The following is a 25,857-nucleotide window of genomic DNA, read 5'->3' as shown; positions in this document are numbered from 1 at the left end:
GAAGGTGAGAGGCACTGGGTGACTGTCGGTGATACTAAAAGAAGGTAATGGTTATTACCGAGCGCTGAGCAACGCCAGGCACTGACTCCATGTTGTATCCCACTAAGCCACACGCTGTTATCGATCCTGTCATTATTCCCATTTGACCAATGAGGAAACTGAAGCTTAGCAAGGTTGTCTGTGTGCAAAGCCACACAGCAAGTGAGTTATAAATAAATCCTCGTAACTGTTGATTGAAATAGCCTGAGAGTGGGGCGCCTGGCTGGCTCTATCAGAAGAGCGGCCAACGCTTGATCTCAGTGTCATGAGTTCGAGCCCCACCTTGGGTGTAGAGATTACTTAAGTAAATAAAGCTAAAAAAAAAAAAAAAAAAGTAGGGGTGCCTGGGTGGCTCAGTCGGTTAAGTGTCTGCCTTTGGCTCAGGTTGTTTTCCTGGGTCGAGCCCCGCATCGGGCTCCCTGCTCAGTGGGGAGTTTTTTCTTCTTCTCCTTCTGCCTGTTGCTCCCCTTCTTGTGCTCTCTCTCTCTCTCTCTTTCTGCCAGATAAATAAATAAAATCTTTGGGGGGGGGGGGGGAATAGCCTGAGATGAATGCGGCCTCCACACTCCCTCTAAGGGGATGGGCTTTGACATCAGACTGCCTGGGTGTATCCCCAGCCTCTGCACCCTTACTAGCGGCATATCCCGTGCAAGACACTTCTCCAGGGCTGCCTTCTCATTGACACCGTGGGGGTAACTCGAGTACCTACTCACTGGGTTGTGGTCTGCATTAAATGACAAAAGGCACAACATGGAAGGCTTAGCCCTGTCCGGTGAGCAGAAGTGCTCAGTAAATTTTAGCTGTTATTATTATTAAGAGCATCTAGGTAGGTGATGATGGATTCCTTAAGGGGAAGAACCAGCACCACGGAAGATTCTGGTTGGTTCACCAGAACACCTGGTCTCCAGTACGTGGGGCTGCTCAGCGGGTCCCAACAAGCTCTGCAAAGAACTCGTCTGATGGAGCTGTGGGCTTGGCCTGCGGTCAGGGAGAGGAGCTTAACTGGGAGGAGCGCCAGGAGGACTTTTCAAGTTTCTTCTGGGCAATGCTGCACGGAGGGACTCGGGCTGGTCCTGTCCTCTAGCAGAGATGTTCTGCTCTTAGCTGTTTCATGCCTTCGGGGTCTATGTGAGAATGCATTTGAGTAGAAGGTTCTGCTAAGAAGAAGGCATAGAAGGAGCCCAGGAGAATGAAACATGAGAGACTATGGACTCTGAGAAACAAACTGAGGGCTACAGAGGGGAGGGGGGTGGGGGAATGGGATAGACCGGTGATGGGTAGTAAGAAGGGCACCTATTGCATGGTGCACTGGGTGTTATACACAACTAATGAATCATCGAGCCTTACATCGAAAACCGGGGATGTACTGTATGGTGACTAACATAATATAATAAAAAATCATTATTAAAAAAAAAAAAAAGAAGAAGGAGCCCAGGACGGAGGGAGAAAGGAAGTTTGAGAGCCACTGAGAGTACAACACCCTTACGCCTTTTTACAGATTTGGGGATCTGAGGCCCAGAGCAGTTAGGTGATGGGCCCGAGTTCCACGGCCACGGAGTCCTCAGGGGGCCAGGATCCTTCAGTCAGGCCTGGTCAGAGGGCAGGGGCCTTTCCGCCACACGCGGCTGCTTCCCACCGGGCCTCCTCTAGGGGGCGCTATTCCCATTGTATTTTATTTGAACGGCCCCTCCCTGGGGTCAGGCAACTCCAGGACCCGACAACGAGAAAGCGCAAAGCCCCAGCTGCATTGGGAAAGATCAGGGCAGTGCTAAGAAGGTCGTCTGTGTGTACTGTGCCTGAGTGTTCGTGTCAGAGGACGGCAGGCGTTCTCGTCAAGGCCGGAGGGCTAATATTCCGAATATTCTGGCTGTGCGGGCCATTCAGCCTCACACCTTCTCGCTCCCGCTGTGGTAGCAAAAAGCAGCCAGAGACAAAGAGGAAAGGACTCAGCGTGGCTGTGTTCCAATAAAACTTTATTTATGGACACTGAAGTTTGAATTTCATTTAAGGTTCGCATGTCACAAAATGTTCTTTTTAAATTTTTTTCAACAGTTTAAAAATGTAAAAACCATTCTTGGCTTGCAGGCTATATACAGCAAGAGACAACCCGCGAATTTTGTGGGTGAGCTATACATCGCTGACCCCTGGTTCATAGGGTGTCTTCATAACCTTGTCTCGCTTGAGCTTTGTAAGAGTTTATGAAGAGACGGGAGGGCAAATATAAAACCCACTTTCTACAAACATATACAGACCAAAAACTCAGGTTAATTTTATACCATAAGACCCAACTTCTGAAACACCCCTGCCTCTCTGGAGAATTCAGACAGCCCCCTAAGGACTCCAGAAGGAGCCAGTTTTGAAATAACCTGCTTAAGTCTGCCTAGTACCCGAGCAGATCTTGCAAGTTATGATTGGCAAGGCTGGTTCCAGACCCAGCATAAATCCCAGCAATGTTCCTTCAGCAATCGGAACCAGCCGGAGCTCCAGAGCACATGGGCAAGAGACACACGGCTGTCTCTTCCGTCTGTGCCGTTCTTGCTTCTACAAATAAAATTGATCCCACACACACACTCCCAGAAACACCACACCAAAAAGATCAGAGTTCAGTGTTCAGTTCGCAGCACAGCCCGAGACACTGGAAAAAAAAAATAATAAACCTAAGCCTGTACAGAAGTTGGATTTGGGATGGAACGTGATGACTGGGGAAGAAGATTCTAGGATTTCCAGCCTGGAGGGTACCTGAGACAGGATTGGGACAGGGCGAGGCGGGGGGGATTGGAACAAGTGAAAAAGACAGTTGGCAAGAAGGTATGGATGGTGAACTGGGGTCTTCCAGAGTCAAGAAAAAGCCCAAACTTGAAGAGGAAAGAAATGATATGAAGAAAGCAGGCAAATGCATTTTAATCAGGCAACATTGTATAGAATGGTAGAGAAAGAGGCCGAAACATCCAGGAGAAATGTGCAGTTCCAGAAACTGTTGGAGTATTCTAGAAGTGACCTGAAGGGAGACTGACCCACAGGGGCAGCCAAAGTCACGACAGACCCGGAGGGCTGAGCAGAGTCAACAGGGACTCCAAGGATCCAGCCTGGGTGAGTGCACGGAGCTAGGTATCAACAGACTACTTCTTCCTCGTATGAATAATCAAGCTGTCCACACTGACTGTAGTAAGCATAAATGTAGGAAGCCTGCAGAGCCAAACCCCAAGCACTCAAACTCAGGACCTGCCTTTTGTCTTTTTTTAATTAATAGACTTTATCTTTTAGAGCAGCTTTAGGTTCACAGCAAAATTGAGCAGAAAGCACAGAAGGTTCCTAGAGACCCCCACGCCCACACACATACACCGTCCCCCACTATCAACATCCCCCACCAGAGTGGTCCATTCCTTACAATCTGTGGTCTCCATCGACGCGTCATTATCACCCAATGTCCACAGTTGACATTAGGCTTCACTCTGGGTGTTGTACTTTCTATGGATTTGACAAACGTATAATGACACGTACCCCTCCCCCCATTCATGGTACCGGCCATTATCATTTCACTGCCCTAAAATCCCTCCGTCTCCTGGTCCTCCCTCCCGCCCTGCAATAGGTATTAACTACAGATCTTTTTACCGTCTTCCCAGTTTTGCCGGTCCCAAAATGTTTTTCTCTTTGAAAAAGAAATGATTTTATTGTCAAGGAATGTTTCAGGTACCACAATCAGAAGGGACAGTAAAAATTGCAATAAATAAATAAATAAATTTATAAAGTCTCCCTCCTATGAAATTCTATTCCTACCCATTCACATGTATGCAAGGGTGTGGGTGACTTTTGAGGGGAAACTTGATAAGGAGGTGCTAGCAAGACAATTAATTAGGTGAAGAGATCAGTCTGCAGCCGTTGGAAGAGGAACTCCAGCGACAGGCCAGACCAGAATTCAGGTGACAGCTGGGAACGGAGTTCTGCCAGGGAGAGTAGTGAGTACAAGATCTGAGATCCAAGTCTTGGGGAATTCCTTCATTACAATTCTTTCTTAGATCCTACTTTGAGGGAGGCCCTGTGCGGAGCACCACTGGCCCAAGGGAAGGTGCAGACAAAATAGTTTTGGTCAAGAGGCTGCAGGGGAATAGAGGTACTCGGGCCTCACGGAATGAAGTCAAGGCGAGAGCCGGTGCTAACGGGGACGCTGTGCCTTCGCCACCAGATCTAGGGGAAGTAAGACAAAGAAAAGACTAGGGAATCTGGCAAAAAGGGGCCTTGGTGAGAACAATTTCAGCTGGAGTCTGGGGAACAGAACCAGATATTGAATTGATAGGAAATACACATAATGAAGAAATGGAGGCTGGGGGCAAAAATTTATGACAGACCGTAACCCGTTACCCAAAACCTTTGAAGTCTGATGGATTTCAGAATTCAGACCATTTTGGGGTTTGAGGAAGGTAATACAGCGCACGTACCATATTAGATTAGATGTAATGCGCCCAGCAGAGTCTGAGATAAGACCCCACAATCAAACATATTCATACGTCTGCAGCGAATCATACAGATGTTCACAGCAAGCGAGACAGATCCAGGTCACACTGCTTCGGCTCCATCTCACAATCTTCTCGGTTTTCAGAGCTGTTTGGTTTTCGGGGGCAGTTTGGAGCAGAATGGACTTATTTTTACCCTGCAAGAAAATCAGATCCTGCCACAAAGAGTGAGGGTCCCCCAACAGGTTTCCCACATGCACCCTTTCTTTAAGCCCGACTACAGACGTGGCTTGACGACAGAATTCCAATCTGATTACCCTTGGATCCTCGGCAGAGGGCATAGTACCTGGCCCGGGGTCCATGCCCAGCGATTTCGCTGCACTGACGTTTCCCTACTTGTACTAATTCCTCTCTACAGGCCTGATCACTGTCCCAACTCGGCTCTCCCGGAGCCCAACCGCCAGCCCCTGTCGCCCAAACTCCAGACTTACTCCTCTATTGATATGCAACTGGCACATCCTATTTCTCTTCTTAAATCCAAACTCAATAGCCATCTGTTTGTTCTGGTATTCTAGCACTAATTGCCATTCCTGATTTTGTTTGATATGTTTGACCTGGTATTTTAGAACTAACTCTTAATTGTGTTTTTATTTAATATGGACAGCACATATAAAGCAAGAGCATAAGCAGTGCTATATAAATGCAAATTTTATTGTATTTCACTCAGACCTCAGAGACTTGCCAAACTTGGTTCACTCTGAAGAAGTTTCCCCCTCAAGGGCTTAGGGAGGTTTCCTCTCTCTCTCTCTCTCTCTCTCTCTCTCTCTCTTCCTCTCATGCCCTCTTTTTTCTCTCTCCCTCTCTCTCTCTTTCTCCCTCTCCCTCTCTCACCTTCCTCAAAGCTGGGAAAATAAAGAGACTTAACATCCATCGCATACAAGCCAACATCTCGCCAACTGGTTCACCAACACTAAGGGCTTTAAGAGTCTACTAAGTTTGGCATAAAATGAACACATCTCACACTAGGCTATGACATTCTTTACCCCACTTTTGTGAACTGACTGATCATTTTGCATTAAGAAGTCCCATCCTAAATGGGTCAATATGACCTTATTTAAAGTCTAAGTTTGCGATATGAAAAGGACTATTTTAGTTGTCTCCTTTTGAAGAGTAGATTCATTGTTACAAAAATGTGCCATTAACAAGTAGATAATTGGTACCGCTTGTATGGTTCCACTAAAATTCTTCAAGATAAGCTATTCCACTTCTAAATTGTCTAAAGTTATTATTTTAATGAGATTTCAGATCCTGTAAGAATTGAGGAGGGCCTCCAACGGCATAGCAAAGAATAACTTTTGCCCCTCGTGAATCATCCCATTCAGGGGCCACTGAGTCACCATGTTTACTCTCTATGCTCTCGGCAGCCAAGCTGGCCTCCATGCCACATAAGAGTTTAGTGCCTCCACTGTCCAGGATCTTAATGTTGAACTTCTCGCCTTGACCCATTCCTCAGGCCACATTCCATGCAGCTCTCGTGCTTTCTGGCTTTTTACATCATGGCTTATTCTTCCATCTTTGGTTTCCCCCTCTCTTTACACTTGGCCCTCAGATTATCTTCCTAGCAATGACCTTGGCTCTCTCTCAGCCTATCTATGACTGGGTGAATGAATGGGTTTTATTTTCTGTTCTCTCTTAGTCACTGATTCCATCCCATTGTATTCTTGAAACAGTCCAATGGGTTATACATGTCTGCAATGTGAACAGCATATTTGGTTTTCATCACTGAGAATAGAAAATACTTGCCATTTCAGGAATCTCCATATCTTCTATGGTTTATTTAATAACATTCTTTGTAACCCACAGCTGGTCATAGAAAATTACTAACATTCTCCATTTGTGGGGCATGGCCAGGCCAATGAAATGCTACCAATGTTATTATGAAGTCTCCATTGATATTATCTGAAGAGAATTGCCATATTAAGAAAGATATCCTGTTAGTTCATGTGATCTTGCAGGTGTCACCATGAGGTTGAATATACCCTTACTAAAACTGGTCTTTAGAGAACCAGATGTAGACCACAGCTATGAAGATGGTAGGAATTGCAAGGGGAACCAAAAATTCTTTGTTCACACTGGGGTGGAGGTAGCGGTAATGACAAGCATGACCAAGGGAGGGTGCTGGGGATACAGAAGGTAAGGACTAGAGGAACACTGGAAGTAGAAACCAGTAAAGGGTCAAGATCTGAGTTATTAAGGTGAAAATCTGAGCAGGACTCTATGATGAGACATCAAGACCTGGTAAGCGTTCTAGAAGCTGCAGAGCCACGACTGTAACAGACAAGCAAGGCCCGGGATCCAGAAAATAATGAAGAAGACCAGGAAGTCATGTCAAGGTGTGTCAAGGTCGAGAATCCAGGAAGTCCCGAGAACTCTGTTGAGAGAGATGGTAGCTAAGGGCCTTGGTTAAGAGTCAGACAGAGCCGATCTTCATACCCACATACTACATGATGATGCTGGGCCAGCTGCTGATCTCTCTGAGCTCAGTTTTCTCAGCTGGAAACAAGGAATTCTCACGGTAGCATGTGTCCCCGGAAGGTGTGTGAATAAAACGGGCTCATGAATGTAGAGTGCCCAGCCGAGTACCCAGCACCTAGAAACCACCACACACGTGGTGATCGATATGACAGCAGTCCTTAAGGGGGAGGGATGCAATACCAGGTCATGAACATCACTGCCATCTGACTTCTTTTTATGTTTTATGCTAGAACGGAAATGGGACCTAAGCCCGATTGATCCCGAACCTGAAAGAATGAACAGGAAGGGAATTGTCCCTTGGTTGAATGAGGGCCTTGTAGCAACAGGGGAATGCTGACACCTGCCCGAAGCTGGGTGTGGGAAGAACAAGTCAGTATTCATGGAGAACTGTCTGGAAGACAAGTATGCAGCTCATTCCTTCCGCCAAATGGTCTCCATTTTACATTGACTCCAGCCCCGACCGCCAGCAATCCAAATGAAGTGCCTTATGTCCTCAAACTCGTTTCTCTGAACTGTGCTCTGGAATCATCATGCCCTTGGCTCACTTAAAGGGATGCTTAGCAGTGCTCTAGGAAGCTAGCTGTTGAAAATCTGATGCTCTTTATTGTCCCTTATGCCACAGAATGCCTCTTTCTCAGGAGCTTTAGGAGATGATCAAAGCTTCAACGCCAGAACTCCTACAGAGCGATCGGTGTGTTTATCTCGCGGAAGGCATCATTTTTAAACATCAGCCCAGTTTTCCTCTTTGCTTTGACCTTTAGGAAACTTATAACTAAATTTGGACCCCTCTGACCGATCATAGGGGCCCTTCAGTGATACGGTTCACTGTAATATACTTCCACTAGCTTAATTTTCATATTCTGGGTCTAGACCAGGGATCAGAAACAACAGCCCGGGGCAGATCCAGCCTGCTGCCTGTTTATCGTGCCCGTGAACACGCTGGTCAATTGGACTGTTTTCTGTGGCTACTTTTGGGACATGGCAGCGAGAATTGATGGTTGAGACAGAAACTGTGTGGCCAGAAAAGCCAAAAATGTGTCCTCTCTGGTCCTTTACAGTAAAAGTCCATGCCCCCTTGCGCCATACCTACTTTCTTCTAACCTTGTTCTCTTGATTTTCACCCCATGGTGTAATTGGTAAGCTGCTTCAAATCCATTTTGGAAGAAAGTGGGTTATAAACAATCTGACATTAAAGAGAAGCCATCCGATTCACTGTAGTTCTCAACACACACACACACACACACACACACACACACACATACACACGAGACTGTCTGCAGGATATTGAAACAACTGTCCCCGGTGTTTGCAGGGATATTCGACCCTAATGCGGGCAGTTACAGTCACAGCAAAAAGAATTCTTACATTTCCCTATCCTAGATCTCTGTCCGGGGTCTTAAGGATCCCTCTCTCCTAGATCTCGGGAAAGTTGTTCTTCTCCTGAACAGCTTCACTAAGTTCCTCCAAATAATCAGTTTTCAGCAGGTCCCACTGGAAGCTGAGAGATGAAAATCCCTGGGAAAGAGGAGGAGGGCGTGCCGCAGAGGCGAAGAGGGGCTGGGAGAGCTGGGAGCTGCTCGGGATCCTTCCCACTCAGCGCCAGGCTTGACATGGAAATTGGATCATGATGATGACAATTATGAAAAATAAAAACCGTAATTTTTTTTCGTAATTAAATCCACATGCAGATGATAATTGCTGCTATGAGCTTAATACCCAGACTTGTTTCTCTTCCAAAAAAGTGAAAAATCAGTCAGGCTAGAACTTAGTAATGCTCTTGAATCTTACTTAATAAGGAGCGAAACATCTGATTTTCAAGGTATTTGATATCCGGTTCCCTCTAGCTGAAAGTGGTTTTATTTTCCTCTCCACACAGGATATTTCTGGGGAAGCTTTCATCAAAAACAACCAATTCAAGGGTGTGTGTTTATTAAATTGTGTAAGATTTACATGTTTTCTCAAATCAAGTTTTAATGAACAAAGCACAGGATGATCTTATCTAGCAAAATCCTGAAAATGCGCGTTGGCCATTAAAGTGTAAACCAGCATCTTACTAAAATTGCACAATGATCTTCTTATCCTTAGTGTCTCACACTGCCTGCTGTCAATGCAAAAGACTGCATTTAGGAAGAAAATTTATGGGTCAGGGTAAAATAAACAACAGGCCCTTGAGAAATCTACTGAAATTTACTGAGAAAGTAACTTTAGGGACTTCTCTTCAGGAGAACTATTCAAACCTTAAGCATCTGCAAATGATACTTTAAATATTACAGTAAATACTGTCTTTATAATTTCTTTTTAAAATCCCACGTGCCTATTCTTTTAAAAAGGGATCTTCCCCCCACTATTTACCTAAAAAGGAAATCAATGCTTTACATTTTCTAGTGAAATCCTAAGAAAAACTACGAAGGTATCTATATGGTGAAAGAAATTCATGTGGGCATCAAACGTAAAATTGTATATTGACAGCATCGGAAAGATATATTGCTTCATTTTGTTTCTCCAGAACATACGAGAATTTGAATCATTTACATTCTTGGCCGTTTTTCCACCCACGCAGGGAAACCAGGAGGAATGCAGGAATCAAAGAGCTGCATTCCCCGTTGCCACAAAGTACTCACACTTGGCAATTGGAAAAGAGTTGGGTCATCGTTTTTAAATGATTACCAAGCAGCAAGGAGCTCGGGCCTGAGCGCGCAGAAGTCTCCACGGTCCCTTCTAGCACTGCATCCTCGGCGACAACAGCAGAGCAAGCTGCAGGGGAAAATAAATAAATAAATCCAAATTTCTGGGTCCCGAGGGGAGGCATTCATTCATTCCTCAGCAGCAGTTTGGACATCCTAAGGAAGACAGGAGCCCTTTGCTGGGGAAGGATTTTGACGTCCCTTTAAATGGTGTCTGCATCTAGTCCAATAGAATGGGTGTGGAAGTGTATTTATTGCAGCCACAAGGATGTGCAAATTTATGTATAGTATAAACGGTCCTCTCCACAAGTCTTAGCTGTCAACAACTTCTTATTTTCCTGGAGCGTCTTAGGAGCCAAGACTGTTTTGTTTCTTAAGCGTGGTACCTGGAAAGCTAAAATAACAATCTTGTTAATGAGAAGACAATGGGACTAACGGCTGTTTTGCAGCGTTTCCACGGGCCATACCTTTTAATTGCTGAGTGCTGGCAACTTAACAGACTCTAATGAGTACGTTGTTCCTCCTTTTTTTTTTTTGCACACAGCTCCTCAAGCCCGTTAGAAACGGAGTTTGTTTTGTGTACAGAGCGGAGAAGGCTCTTATTAAAAAGCTGACGGAAGCGTTTGGAGTGAGGAGTTTATTTTGACTGGTGAGGTATGTCTTGATAGTTTGCATTCAGATGCAAGAGGAAAAAGAGATAAAGTGGATTAGCCTCAATCATCTGGGAGATGACATTTCTTGCCGTGTTTGAAGTATTTTATGAATTAGAGAATGGGACTGATTTTGAAGCCTAAATTAATTTAATCTGTTTGCTTTTGTTTGATGCAGCAGCTGCGGGGACCCACCCTACTTCTTTGAAAGTCTTCAGCTTCGAGGGTCTGGGCGCAGAAGAGTGAGCGCAGCGGGCGGAGGGCTTGGTGCTGCCTTCCCTGCGTGGGGAGGGGAATCGGTGTCCAATTTCCCCTGGTGGACGGCTCGCATTCTCCGATGGGGTTTTGTCTCAGACTTCAAGCTGGACGCTCTCACCCTTGCCCATCATGCTTTTTATTAAAGGAGAGGTTGCCCGCCGAAGCCAACGGGAGGGAAAGAAAGGAAATCATTATCCCAACCCCATTCCTCCCAGCACATTTTCATTAGGGGAAAAACCTTCAGGGTGAAGACGAACGAGGCAGAATGGTCCCATTGGTCATGGCCCATTAACGGTGACTGACACCTACTTTGCCACAAATTCGGCACTTCCCATAGCGACTCCGTTTGCGTTCAGGATCTTCTTTGGGGTGGAGATGGGCCAGGACGTTCCAGAGCCCCGTAACAGCCATGCAACTATGTCCCGTAATCCTCATTACCTGCCCTTGGGAAGATAGGGACTGTGCATTCCCCAGCAGGACAGAGAGAAAGGATCTTTACAATCACACTACCTGACTGTCCACAGGTCCGTTTTTCGAAAACTCTCAGTAACTTGAGAGGAGAGTAGGTCCACCTGGTTCATCTCAATATCATTCAACCACCAGATCGTGTTGGCTTTTCACAGAGAGATCCACCGACAAGCGTCAGGCTACTTCAAAGGTGAGGGAGAGAAAGGGACATTTGCCTATCACGGGGCTTTATTCAGGGCAATTGGGACAACAGAATTCAGCCCTCCCCCCACCGGTCTGGAAGGAAACTAGGCTCGCTGACTTCAGGTAAGGAAGTACTGGCAATAATGAAGAGGCAAGAGGTGTCCAAGGACGGTCACATCACATGGGCGGCTTCCGGTGGCAGGATATTACCATAGGCCCACGTGCCATTTATGCATTCCCTGCCCTGAGGACCTTCAAGGCTGTAAGGTGGAAAAGAGAAAGCCTGACGAATTTTCTGATGAATAACTAATTCATCGGGGCATCGGTCTTGTCGAGCTGGACTTGTGTCTCAACATCAGCTGCTTGAGCTAGACGCGGGGACGAGGACCCAGTGCCCGCTTTCCCACCAGGAGCAGCTGTCACAGAGGGTTAGCTCCGTCCCTTCCACGCGGGCCCAGAGTAAAACCAGGACCTGAAGTGAGGTGACAGATGGGCCTTCTCTTCAGAGCGATTCAGCTCTGCCTCGGGAGCTGTGCCGTTTGGGAATCACACACACTCCATCAGCAGCCTCCCTCTTAAAATCGTCTCTCTGCTTTGTGAAATATTGCTTAAGGTTGGCTTCTTGGGAAATTACTGTTTACGTTTTGGAAAAGAAAGGATCATTTTCTAAAACTGATGCAGGGGCTCCTGGGCGGCTCAGTGGGTTAAGTGTCGGACTCCTGATTTCAGCTCAGGTCACGATCTCAGGGTCGTTGAGATCGAGCCCCGCACCCGGCTCCGCACTCAGTGCAGAGTCCGCTTGAGATTCTCTCTCTCCCTTTGCCCCTCCCCTGATTCATATGCGCGCGCTCTCTCTCTAAAATAACAAATAAATACATCTTTAAAACTGATGCAAGTGGGGCCGCCTGGGTAGCTCAGATGGTTGAGCGTCTGCCTTCAGCTCAGATCATGATCCCAGCATCCTGGGATCGAGTCCCAGCATCGGGCTCCCTGCACAGTGGGGAGTCTGCTTCTCCCTCTGCCTGCTGCTCCCCCTGCTTGTGCTCTCTCTCTCTCTCTCCCTCTCTGTCAAATGAATAAATAAAATCTTTAAAAAAAAATGATGCACACATGTTGCCTTTATTTTGTCGAGTCTGTCCTTTCCCAGATACAGTGTACGTTCATTCTCTGCTCAGACCAAATGGCACAGAGAGTGGAGGCAAAAATGTGTGAGTGAGCTTTTCTCTGCTGAACAACTGGTTTCGAGAGATCCATTGACACACACACTTCCACAGATCAAGTTCTTAGTGGTGACCGTAGCAGAACATGTTGCCCCAAATATGACCATAGGAGCTCAGGACATGCCACCCCTAAGTTCCATCAACCAGGGAAAACTGACCCTCATCACAGAAGAGACTAGAAGTGGACACGACACCCACACAGACTTTGTCACCATCTACCAGAGAGTAGTCCCCCCTTATCTGCAGTTCCGGTCACCCGCAGTCACCCACAGGTCCGCAGGTAGATGACAGTCGCTAGTAGCCTAATATGTCATACACCTCACTCATCTTATCACACAGTCATCTTATCTCACACTGTCACAAGAAGGGGGAGGACAGAACCGATAAATATTTTGAGAGACGACATTCACGTAACTTTTATTATAGTATATTGCTAGAACTGCTTTTTATTATTTGGGTTTTTTTTTTAATTTTAAGTATTTATTTTAAGTAATCTCTGCACCCTGAACTCATGACCTCAAGATCAAGAGTCACAACGATTTTATTTTTTGCTATTGTTGTAATCTCTGACTGTGTCTAATTTATAAACTAAATTTATCATAGGTAGGTGTGTGTAGGAAAAAAACACAGTATGTAGAGGGTTATTACTGTTACAAAAATTTCACCGGTGTAAATTTGAAGAGCTAATAAGCTTTATAAAGCGAGTCATGAATCAGGCAACAGCCCCGCCAGCAAGTGGAGGGGAAGCTCCAAAGACTGGTACTAAATAGAAGGTTTTATATTATAGGAAGGAGGGTGGGGCAAGACGTTATTAGCAAAGGAAAAGAAAAGATTGTTTCTGGCAAGGTTACCTCCCCTTAGGGGAAGGGCAAGGGGGTTTATCATGCAGATTACCTCATCTTCCTTGCAGGGGCAGGGGGGGCCAGGATGGAGAGGGCCCATGTGACAGATTACTTCATTGGTGCTGACCAGAAAATTCCAGATTGACTGGCTTAAAATTCCACTCCCGGAGAGGTTGACACTGCAATTAAAAAGTGTTGGTTTGCTGTTTCTGAGGGCAAGTAATGCCACCTTGGGCCTGTGGTTTTCTTTTTAACAGTAGTATCTGGGGTCTCGAAACATCTCCCCCGCAGATAAGAGGGGACGACTATACCTCCCATCTATCCTACGGGCCCATTCATCTTTCCTGAGAATCATTCACTCTCCCCTTCCTTTCGCTATTAAGATGGTATTGAAGCCTGAATTCTAACGCACCTCAAGTCGTTACTCACCCTCCCGGTTGCCCCTCCCCCACACGTGAGAGGTACATGTTCCGAAACCCCTGGGTGTTGTTCTTTTTTCTTATTAATCTGTCTTTTATTACAGAGATCTCAGCCAAAAACTCAGAAGGGTGGAGGGAAATCATTTTTCCTTCCTTACAATGGGCAGTTTTATAAGTTCATATTTCCAAGATCAGATTTTTTTAAAAGATTTTATTTATCTTAGAGAGTGCGTGCGCAATTGGGGGGACAGCAAGCGAGAGAGAATCTCAAGCAGAAATTCATCAGGCCCTTCCCTCTCTGCCTCCCCTTCCCTCCATCTTTCCCCTCCAGCTCTTCCAAGGGAACTTTGGAGCGAGTTCTCACTTCAAACGGCAGCTGTGCAAGTAACCAGACAGTGAATGTCCTCAGTAGCCTCAACCCTAACAGGAGGCCGAGCCAGATGGCCTCACACGATACCACATGCGGGCCCTGCCCCAGGGCCTTGTCACGGCCCCGGCCTAACCACCACATCACCACAGACTTCAGGCACAGCTCCGGTGCAGTCAAAAGCAATCGGTTTAAAAAGAGAGATCCCTACAGCTTGCAGATCTGTTTGCTGAGCTTTGGGGCAGGGGCCACTTCTCCGTGATGTCGAGGGCACAGTGACATGGCTCTGCACTGGCTAGGCAATCGCTTCACGGCCCAAGAACTGTTCCCCGGCTTTCCACAGCGGAGACTCTCGCCATGAAGAGCTCCACCCATATGTAAAGTGCTTTGGACTCCGGTTTGGAAAGCTGCTCGTGCCCCGTGGGCTTGGAAAGAGTCAGGGCCCCTGACTTTTTTGCACTGGCACTTTGAGCCTGGAAAGCTTGAGAACAATTATAAATGTCCTTCAGCCAGGCGGCCTCCCCGTGAGAGAGCAAAACAATCCCAAATCTGCAGAGAAGGCCCTGAGAGGTTAATGATCTTCCCCCAGAAACAGGGAAAACTCCCAAGGGAGCGCAGCAGGAATTCCAGGCTATTCTCCAGGCTCTGGCTCTGATTTTCATTTAAATCACACGGTCTCTCTGAACCTCTGTTTCCTCTTTGGTAAAATGGGAACGATAATTCCTACATGACGTTAATTGCGAAGACACAGGGAAAGGATTACCTGAGAGCTTTGCGTCGTCGGCGTTGTGGTGTTAATGTTACACCCCTCAACCCGCACCGTGTCCTTCACACTGGGAATTCATTTTTGAGGTCACATCTTGTCTTTTTGGTAAGAAAATTATTTGCAGGCAACTGAAGGACAGCCTGAGCCAACATAAAATGAGAAACAATTCTTCTGGGGATACGTATGCCGCCGTCACTGAACTTTTAAAGCAAGACTACAGTAGGAAGTAAAATGCTCCTAATTAATACTTTTCCGAGATTGTAGCTGCTGTCAAAATACACGTTTCTGTTCTCTTTGTGTGTGTTTGTGTGTTAAGAGTATCGAGTCATCAAAAAAAAAAAAAGTAAGAATATCAAGTCAAGTCATCTAATTTTTTGAGCACCTGCTCTGTGTGAAATGCCACACTAAATGTTGACGGGGACAGAGAAATATTAGGAAAAAATGATCTTAATTCAATTAATTTATGAACCCACCGTCAACATAATATAGTCCCTGTACGAGTCTGTCACTGGCAAGTCCAGAATCTCAGTGGAGACCGACTTGAGAATAATGCACTAGCTGCGTACCCCATATAGTAACGGAGGAGTTCGCTGAAGGAGCAAGGGTACTATCTAGAAAGAAGAGAAACCACCGGGGATGTACTATATGGTGACTAACATAATATAATAAAAAATCATTATTAATAAAAAAAAAAATAGAAAGAAGAGAAACCAACCGTCAGTTCACCACACCCCCCAAATGATAACATCACCATCATCATTCATATAAACCACACCAGGAGTTCAACGAAAATAGCACACAAACAAGAAATTCTTTTTTAATCTGATAAAATAATGGTACTGGAATCTACACGGAATTAAATCAAAGCAGACAAGTCTTTCCTACTAAGTGGTCTTCCGTAAGGAACCATGTCCCAGTGGTTCCACTCAGCCTGATTCGAGAGACCTCGCACATTTGAACAGATGGACAGGTGGAAAGACCAAAGATGCGCTCCTTCGGCCCCCACGGCAATCCCATGCTCTGGGGAGGAGTGGTCCCAGGGGCAGAACTGATGTCCAGAGGCAGGAACCCACCTGGCCCATTTAAGGAGCAGCATTAGGTGGGAGTGAAGCTCGAGGAGGGGGCCTGTGGTAGATTGAGATTGCTTTGCTAAGTAAAATGAGAAGATGGTAGAGAGTTTTGAATAGAGAGGTTTTAGTATTAGAGTTCAGGACATTAATGAAGGTAAATGGGATATGCCACCCCCAAAATATGCTGCTTTGGCATAAGAATTATTTTGAGCTGAAGGCATTGGAGTTCCTGAAATCCTTTATCTGTCTAAAAGCACCACCTCCCAAAAGAACTCAATTGTCATAAATCCCTCTCCAGAGAGCGACTCTGATCTCCTCTGGGAGACAGAAGCACCATACTCAAGCAGACATTATTACAAAACTATCATATCTCCCATCTATTCTAAGGTCCCATTTATCTTTCAAAAGTCATTTGTTCTCCCAAAAAGTGCCCTCTTTGCCCTGCCCCATCCCCTATTATGAAGGTATATAAACCCCCAAATCTAACCACCACCTTGAGTCACATTTCTTTGTGATCTCCCATGCGTACATAGGTAATTAAATCTTTTGTTCTCTTGCTGATCTGTCTTATGTCAATTTAATTTGCAGGCCCCCAAGCACTAAACTTAAGAGGATAGAGGAAAAGTTTGTTTCTTCCTGACGCTGCCTTCTCCTCTTCAGAAGCCTTCTGTTCCACTTCTGGCCCATTCGTACTTAAGCTGAATATATGAAAACCGGTTTGTTTTCAGAATTTGTGAAATGATATGTTAAAACATATAAATTCCTGGGGTGCCTGGGTGGCTCAGTCAGTTAGGCGTCTGCCTTAGGCTCAGGCAGGTCCTGATCCCAGAGTCCTGGGATTAAGCCCTCCCTCCCCCTCTGCTACTCCCCTTGCTTGTGCTCTCTCACTCGCACTCCCTCTCTCTCTCAAATAAATAAATAAAAATCTTTTTTAAAAAATAAAGTATATAAATACCCACCTAAGAACAAATATATATAATAACATTTAGTTCCTCAAAAAATGTCTTGCATATAGAATATTTTCTAAAATTTCAAAAGACACTTCTTTGAGGAGCTAACCTCAGAACTGTTGAATTTTACCCCCTCAAACTGTTCCTCTTTCCTCACAGACAGAGGAACCGGGACCTTGCCAGAAACAGCCATGGGGGGAGGGCAAAAGAATAGGCTACAGATATAGGAACCAAGGCCAGTGAGCCAATGGAGTGGTCTAAGATGGATTTTTTTTTCTTAGAATGAAGGTTCTGTAGTCCTGCATCAACACATAATCAGTCACATTCCACATCAGAAACAACCCTTATAATAATGCTCCCATTTTCTTAAGAGAATACTGAAACACTTTTCCAAAGACATGCTACATGGTCTTAGTTGGGAAACCAGATGGGTGGGAAACTCAAGAGAGGTTAAATATTTCACTGAGGTACCCAAAAAGTCAGCTACTGTCACAGAAATGGATCCTAGAATGCAATTCATTGAGTCTGGTTCCCATCAATCACAGACATTTCATCTCAGTCTAAGTTAACGTTCTTAGTATCTCTGTAACTTGGTCAAGTAAAACGGTAGGCTCTCTTGGTCATACACTACTGACCTACTGGGCCCTCTGATGTCTTCATTATATCTGACTTGCCTAGATTTAAAGTTCAGTGGCCAGAACCCAGGGCCGGTTCCCCTGTGTTCCAAAGAACTCAGCAGCACAAAGGCCAGGAATGCAGTGTCCCAGGAGAAAGGCTTCCCCACCAACTCATAAATGGATGATTCCCCAGGGCGTCGTGCAGTCCAGGAAATAGGATCTTTCTCCACCCCCACCCCCACCATCACCCTTTGCTATAAAAGTCTTATTTCTTATTACTTTAATTAAGTTTCCAAAGGCTTTGTATTCATGCAGCCTTGCAGAAAATAGCCCAGAGCCCCACAATGGCCACAGTAAACCCGAGAACTCAGTCGTCTGCTGGAGGGGCCCCCCTACCCTCTCCCCTGCCCATTAAAATGTCGATGTTATTAAAGGCAACAATCAAAGAATCAAACCCTTACCTGAAGTGAAGGCATCTGGTTGTGTCTGTCTTGCCCCTTCCAGTCGTTCCCCCACCCCACACGAGGATCAGTCCCTAGCTCTCCCAACACCGGGGCAGGTGCTCTCTCTTTGCAGAAACAGGCTTCCTGTTGACCCCGTGGCCCAGCCTCAGGGATCGCCACCCCTCAACAGGGGTGCCAGGCCCCACAGAACGGCTGCTGGAACTGGGCCCTCCGCATCAGCCCCCCCAGACAGAGCAGAAAGAGGGGTTTTGGAAGAACACACTTGCAAGAAACAAACTGCATTTCAAGGCACAACAGTGAGTTATCATAGGGAAATTACAACTTTCCGAAGATCTCTAATATTTGTAACTTACTGTTTTGTTTCTGGCTCGTACTTACAGAAAAGAGCCATTAGTGCAAAGATCTCACCATATTTTTCTACTCACTCAAGACAATGTAGATCTTAATTTTCAGTATCATCTGTGAGCATGGCCTCAAGGTAGCCGGAGTGATTCAGCTCTTGAATCTGATCCATAATCGTGTCTTGCGTTTTCTCACTTCCAAAGAACATTCTAGCTTATGAAGTGCTTCATGTACGTTTCATCAACAGGCCTTCGAGGTCGGCGAGGAAGCTAGAGACATTGCAGTTTTACCGGGGCTTTTGCAGCCAGCGCAGCACCCTGGCATCACGGCCCACGGCTGTAATGGGAGAGAACATTCAACATCAGCCAAGTTTCATTCTAACAAATTTGCACAAAATGCATAGCTACTTTTAAGACTTTGCACACCTCTTTCAACAAATATTCATCGAGCCCCTGCAATAGGCCAGCCTCGGGCTTGGCAGTAAGGATACTGTCCAGGAGAAACAAACAGAAGTATGACATGACATGACATGACATGACATTAATCTATGATCACACAAGGTAAATGTAAAGTTGCAACTTCTAAAGATATAGGATGTTGACTGAGTCAAGGAGATCTTCCTGGAGGAAGTGACCCCTGAGCTGAGGAATGAGGGACTGGGGGCATCTGGAGGGGAGAGAAGGGAGCACCTGTGCAAGGAGAGCAGCCCCTCTTAAAAGGCACTGTGATAGGTAGAGCCTGGACAGTAGGCGGCCCTAAGAAGGCCTGCGTGGGGGAGCACAGGGCTTGGGACATCTGGAGCCAGCAGGATGAAGCTGGAGAGGGGAGGAGGCGCCAATGTGCAGGGATCCGTAGGATGGTTCCCAGTTCAGTCCTTAATCCTCATGGTAACAGGAAGCCATTGAAGGGAAGTGTTGCGATGAGATGGTTATTTTAAATATCATGCTGTGGGATTGTGAAAGGAAGGCGTCTGAGTGGGAAAGGTAAACAAGTTTGGGTGTTATTGAAGCAATTCACGGGAGAGATAATGAGGCCAGGACTGGACTGGGGCTCGGAGAGGGAGCAAAAAGGGAGGAGCCCCGAAATGAACCGTGGGCGCTAATGATGGGTTGGGTGTGGGAAATGGGGAAGAGGGAGATGTCAAGGTGTCATTAGAAGATATTCATGTAAAATAGTTAACAGGTGTCTGGTCTCGTGCCTGATGTCCCCCAAAGTAAGTGTGGGCCATCGTGCGGCTTCCAGAGTCGGAGTCTGTGACGTGCTCCCACAGGTTCTGGAAGCTTAGAGAGCACCCCTTCCCTGCCCGTGTCTTGCTTGTCTGAGGCATAACCACACAGACCTGACTGGTTCTCTAACACTGAGAGGGTTGACGTAAGTGGCCCAAAGTGACGGTGGACGTGATCCAAGACTGAAGACAGAACAGGTAGGGACTGAGACGTCCTGGCTTAGGAAATGAGGGCAATGCTATTCCCAGAGTCTAAGAGGTAGTATCTTATCGGTCTGCAGAGGGGAAACGAAACAGCGTTGAAATGAAAATTCGCGGGAGGGCCAATGCGTCGCTGCCGAAGGAGAAGGATGAGGCCTCACCAGAAGTATTCAGGTATTTAAAACCCAATTGCAGCGTGAGGGATAAAAATTCCCTCAAATTCAAACCAACACCATGCACGTAATGCTTTTATTTCATTCAACAAACACCTAGTAAGTGAACTGTCTTGGGAAAGTTACTCAACACTGTGGGCCTCAGTTTCCTCATTAGTAAAAAGTGGATAATGATAATAATAATAATAATTTTCTAGGATTGTTGTGAGGACCAAGTGAGGTAATTCGTGTGCAAAACGTCGTCTCGCGCTGACACCTGGCTGCCTCTTCAGAGCGTTCGAGCCGCTCTCCCCCAAGCAACTACTATCTAAATATACCCTTCTTTGCCTCTCTTCAAAGCCTTCCCACCTGCATTTTCCTGCACAGAAACACTCTGTGCCTGGGGACTTCTACTCCTCCTTCACAAGTTGTTGGGCCAAGAACAGCAGAAAAAGATACAGGGGTCAAAGCTGACCACACACACGCACGCACACACAGCGGGTAAGCAGGCTCGTGTGTGCATATGCACACATACACACATGAACATAAAGGGATTAGAGTCAGCAGGACTGTGCTATTAGGAATAGAGGCAGTGTCTACACGAAATCAGTGTGTTCCAAGAAGAGTAACATGAGACCCTGGTGTAGACAGAAACCACACCCTTTCCCTCTGTATTAACTTGACCTTCACAAGGATATCTCATCCCTTGGTGGTCCCTGATGTTTTGTCTTTTTTAATGCAACTGTGAATGTATCTGGGAGACAGACTCCTTAGCCTCTAAATAAAGCTCTTTTTTAATTCCTTGGTCTCTTGCAAAGCGAAGCTCTTTGTGCAGGAGTCAGTCCTCCTTCCCCTCACCTTCAGGCCAACCAAATGCTAAGTAAGGAGTTTACTAGTATCCTTACCACTCAGGTCCCAGGATCTCAGACCTCACATTAGACTTAATCTCCCTCTTAATCTCCCTCTCTCTCCCCTTGCCCCTCGCCCCGCTCTCCCCATCCACCTCTCCCCACTTTTGATTCCCTTGAGCTGCTTAGTCCCCATGTACACTGGCCTCTTCCTACGTCCTCCATCAGCACTACGTTCTGAAGTCTACAGAGCCAATTCCTGTTTCTGCTTGAACATCTGCCCCCCTGACTACCCTACAGGTCCTCACCCTCATCTACCCCACCCCCCAGTCATGCACCTGGGACCTCAATCTCATACCCTAGGGCACCAGAGCCCCCTAACCCCACCCAGTCCCCATACTAAGAAGGCAACGCACCCCGGAGGCACCAGTGTTCTTAACAGAACCGTGAGACTTTTCTCAACTTCATCTTTTCTTGCCTTTCTTAGAAAAGGGATCTTTTCTTAGCCATAAGCAAGCAGGGTTTCCATTGCCCATTCTGTCCAAGACAAGTCCCCACGAGACAGCACAAGGGCAAGCGTTCATTCGGCAAGTCTTTGAGAGCGTGACAAATGTCAGGACTAGACGTTTTCAGTGTGGGTGAGCTGGGGCCTTCTGCTCCTGGCCCGTGGTCACCGGTGAGCCCACTGGTCTGTGCACGGCCCGCACAGTCCTCAGGCATAGGCTGGCCCCGAGCCACCCAGCCAGGAGGAGAGGCAAGGTTTGTGGTCAGGTGAGGGGGCTGCCAGGACTGAGTACATCTAAAGACCCTTCTGTTGTTTTCCTTCAAATAACTTCCAAGGGGGAATATCTTAGAAAAATCTGAGAGCATTCAAAGAACAAAGATGTGAAAGGGGCTGGAAAATAGGACCCATGAGGAATGGGGGAAAGAAGGGAAGATTCTTAGTCTGAGGAAGAGAAGGCCCAGAGGCCATTTAACAATGGCGAGCAAGGTTTAAAGGGATATTCCTCAGAGGCTGGAGGCCAGCTGTTCACTGTCTCCGGTGAGGACCGAACAAAAGGAAAGGTGCTGGGGCTTCCACATGAGTGATTTCAGCAAGAAAACAATCTCTGGCGATGAGGGCTTCGGACTTGGGATAAGTTACGGAGGGTGATCGGGGCCTCCCCTCCTCTGGAGTTCTTTTCTGGAAGCGAAGGGGCCCGTTTTCCTGGACAGGTCGGGCGCCCGGGCAGCAGGCGGAGGGAGGAGAGCCCCACACGGTGCCCCACATCACACCGGCCACACGGCCACATGTGGCCACAGCTGCCTTATCCCCCCACCCTCTCCACCCCTTCAACCCCCCACCCCCACCCCCAGAGCGTGTTTGTCCTCACAGTTGCGTAACTGGTTTTTGGACTCTGGCACTCGCACAATGGAGTCAAGGGAGAGGTAAAGGAGAAGGTATGCAAGGAATGAGAAAAAGGAAGAGAAGTGGATTCATTTTCCATGGGAGAGGGAAGGAGACACCGCAGATAACTAAGCACAGGCCCTTAGTAACTGTTTTCCAAAGTAAGAATCTCTCACTTTTTCATATGAAAATTAGCTTCCACATAAATACACTAATTGGCCATTCCTTTCCTTTCTCTCCAGGCTTCCTGACATCCCTTTGTCCGCTCCCTTTACACCTTCAATCTTAGCCTCTTTCAGTTTCCTGCACCACAGAAGCCAAAGACAGATTCCCACTATGACTCCAGCACTTCACAAATCCACAGCCAAAATCTTGGGTATGACATCACCCAGCACCTAATTCCCAGATATTTGTCTTGGTTTTAATTCCTTAAGACCTTTGGGTGTCTCTCCAGACTTCAGCTTTCTTCATTAAATCCAATACTAAGGGATGACTCCTGTGTCCCCAGTGTCTTTGAGTCAGTCGGCCATCCAGGGACAGCCGTGACAGCCCACTGGGCTGACATGTCCCCTCTCCACGGACAGCAGTGGCTGCGCTCGAGGTGTGGGAGAATGACATAGTGTGTCTCTGGTGTCTGCTCCGGCTCAGAGCTGGCCCTGAGGGTCCCACAAAGAAGGGACATTTATCTTTCAGTTGCACCCAGTGTCCAATGGCCTGCTTCCGGTGTGGCCCCCTTCAGGACCACCTTCCTCAGACAGCTGCAGTCACAGCTACCAGGCTGTGAACTCTCCCAGAGCTGGGTCTTTTCTGCCGTGTTCACTGTGTGCGTCCCCGGTGCCCAGAACAGTGCCTGGCGCACAGTGTTCATAGCCAGAGAGCAAACACATGCTTAAACAGAAGCAGGCCTTGGAGACCATCCACTCCTGGCCTTCGTTCCAGGCAAAGAAAGTTCAATACAAGGCCTTTCCCAGACTTGTCATAGTCTTTGAAGACTTATCTGCAATGTCTCATTTCCTCACCCTGGAAATAAATACCTTTTCGGGTGAATTAGTCCATACTGAAAGGTCACTGGGTACTAAAGAGTTAATGTGTGCTTTTTCTCTCAGGCACCCCCTCCCCCCTCAAGGACTCTGGGCCTGAGGCTGGCCTCCCCCCAGCCCCCTGTTGCACCAGCCCCTCCCTTGCTGGGCAGTGGGCACTGGTCCCCGGATTCAGAGGAGAAACTCCACCACGCCTGAATTTTTGAGTTGACGCCAGGAAACAGCCAGCTGGAGCAGAACCGGTTGAGATTAGAGCTTCGCACAGCTGCCAAGGAGAGATTCGGCTGCTCGCCCCGGGGCCTCATGCCCACGGAGCCCTACCCAAGGAGAGGGAACACAGAGCTAGCCCTCACAAGACATAGGAAGCAAGAGAGGGACGCTCAGGGGCCCCAGGGAGCCCTGTCATCATCACCCCAACCTGGGACCGCCAGCAAGCCAGGGGCCAAGGAGCCGGGCTGTGCTCCCAGAGCCGTGGTGAGGGAGAGACACAGTGAAAACAGCCCCCAGGGAGCACTTCTAGCTCCGGACCTGGCTGTGTGTGCTCCCGGAACCCCCCGGGGGTTTTCTCAGAGTAGATCCGCTCTGCCCTGGCCCAGATCTACCCACTGCATCTGCATTTCTGAAACCTCTCCAAATGATTCCAACAACCCGGTTTGGGAATAACTGCCCTAAAGGCTGATGGACCGCCATTCTCTCCCTTCTTTCTCCAACTCTTTTCTGCCCCCCCCCCGGCCCCCCAGGGAATTTGGCTCATCGACTTACACCAGTTGACTGTCGGCAGCACTACGGCTTACCTGTCGTTTCCGGGATGAGCCTAGGTCTGTGCCCCTGAGTCCTCAGTGAGTGGAAACCCCAAAGCAGAATCGCTGCTAACATGAGGTGGACTTTTCCTCTGCTATGAAATAGGAGATGAAAAGCGATTGCAAAACTTCATTTACGCAATTCGAGCAATCCTAGCACCCTCCCTAGCTTGGAGAGGGTTAGCAAAGGTGAACAAGCCACATTCTTTCATGTCAGGAACTGGGCCTCGTGGTCGGAAACTGGACATGTAAAGGGCTGAGCGGGAAGAAGATGCTGGTGGAAGCTGCCATTCCTGGGGGAAGCCATCTTTGCTGGGATTGTGCTCTGGGAGGATTATGCTCAACCAGAACCTGAAAAGTAAAGTTCTTTTTTTTTTTTTTTTAAGATTTATTTATTTATTTGAGAAAGAAAGAGAGAGAGCACATGGGCGAGTGGGGGAGGGGCAGAGGGCAAGACTCTCAAGCACATTCCCTGCTGAGCGCGAAGCCCATCACAGGACATGACCCCACAAGCCATGAGATCATGACTTGAGTCGAAACCAGGAGTCAGATGCTTAACCAACCGAGCCTCCCAGGCGCCTCTTTTTTTGTTTTATTTTTTAAGATTTATTTATTAAAAAGTGAGGTTCCTGCTGTACCTGCAGCCTCTGGTCCCACGCGTCCAGGTGAGGGGACATTTAAGGACTTCTGGGGTTACCTTCCTCTTCCACCACGTGGCTGGCTCCAGCCCTCTGCTGTGCTGTTCACCTGAAGCTTGGCTCTTGACTGATTCCATGGGATGGAGTGCTCCTGTGGCACCGCCAGTCCAAAGATCTGAAGCTCCATGTCTTTCAGTGGCCGAGGCATTTCGACACCTGCCCCTGACTCCAGTTCCTTCTTTGGCTTCTCTTTGTCCCCCTCTCCTGCCCCTGAATCCCGGTCCCTGTCCCCCACGGTCTCTGATCCACGGCTACACTTCATCTACACAGCCTGCCACCAATTCCCTCTGTCACTGCTCTCCCCCACTTGCCACGGCCCCACCTAGTACCTCTCTCGGGCTGCCATGACCCTGGCCACCTGCTGTCACAAACATCCCTCTTCCCTGCAGCCCCCATCTCCTGATACGACACTCTCTGCCTGCCGCGTTTCCCCCACTCTTTCCCCCTTATGCTGTCTCTAACGGGAGCATTTGATAATATAAACCGTAAGTTGAAAGGCCACACTTAGATTTTATGTATAACTCCGTGTTTTCTCTATTTACTGCTACTGCCATGCAATTAGACGCCCTTTGAACCAATGATTTCTCCTAAAACAATGCTCTTTTTTCTTTAAACAATGCTCTTTTCATGTTTTTATCTCTATATGATTTCTGTTCCTTGATAATAATGGCAGTTGCCGCTTCTTTTATAGACCTAAGGAGTTAGAGGTGTTCATTTATAGCAATTCTCAACCTCCACAAGGCCTCATAATTACCTATGGTGCTTTTAAAAAACACAATGCCTGGCCTCCCCCTTCAGACAGTGCAGTTCAATTGGTCTGAAGTTGGGCTCTGCATCAATATTTTAAACATAATTCCCAGCAGATGCTAATGCGTAGCCAGGCTTAAGATTCACTGATTTATAGGAAAATCATTCATGATAAATGTATATTCAAATAGTCAGTTCCTGGAAGTCAGGATTTAACGCTGAGGCTCCCGATCACATTCTTTTGAGGCAAAGGGAAATATCTTAAAGCCCGCCCTACCTCACCCCTTCTGAATTACCAGTAGGAGAGAACTCTATAATAAAGAATGGAAAGGCAACGGTCACGTGATTTCGCATTGCAGCCCAATGCCACCTGTACCTGAAAGGGAACCCAGAAATTTTGTAATTTGCTAGTGTTTTATAAGTTATTTAAAAAA

The 25,857-nt window shown here is 47.1% G+C and overlaps 1 long non-coding RNA gene across 4 annotated transcripts; it reads right to left on the bottom strand.

Moving 5' to 3' along the window:
- Positions 1–1,995: 1,995 nt before the first annotated feature.
- LOC113241317 (uncharacterized) lies at positions 1,996–24,087 on the bottom strand. Of its 4 annotated transcripts, none has more exons than XR_008956539.1 (5): positions 23,973–24,077; positions 18,409–18,661; positions 14,880–15,022; positions 13,383–13,509; positions 1,996–11,267 (listed from the first exon to the last, which is right to left on the bottom strand). It is a non-coding gene; the product is annotated as an uncharacterized LOC113241317 (long non-coding RNA). The 4 variants fall into 4 exon arrangements; XR_008956538.1 differs by having other exon boundaries at positions 1,996–9,779; positions 11,128–13,509; positions 23,973–24,068; XR_006411983.3 differs by having other exon boundaries at positions 1,996–9,779; positions 23,973–24,068.
- Positions 24,088–25,857: the final 1,770 nt, after the last annotated feature.

This window comes from Ursus arctos, unplaced genomic scaffold (assembly GCF_023065955.2).
Source record: "Ursus arctos isolate Adak ecotype North America unplaced genomic scaffold, UrsArc2.0 scaffold_30, whole genome shotgun sequence".
NCBI classification, from domain to species: Eukaryota; Metazoa; Chordata; class Mammalia; order Carnivora; family Ursidae; genus Ursus; species Ursus arctos.
The sequence above is the reverse complement of the archived record's forward strand: the minus strand, read 5'-3'. Positions and strand labels throughout refer to the sequence as shown.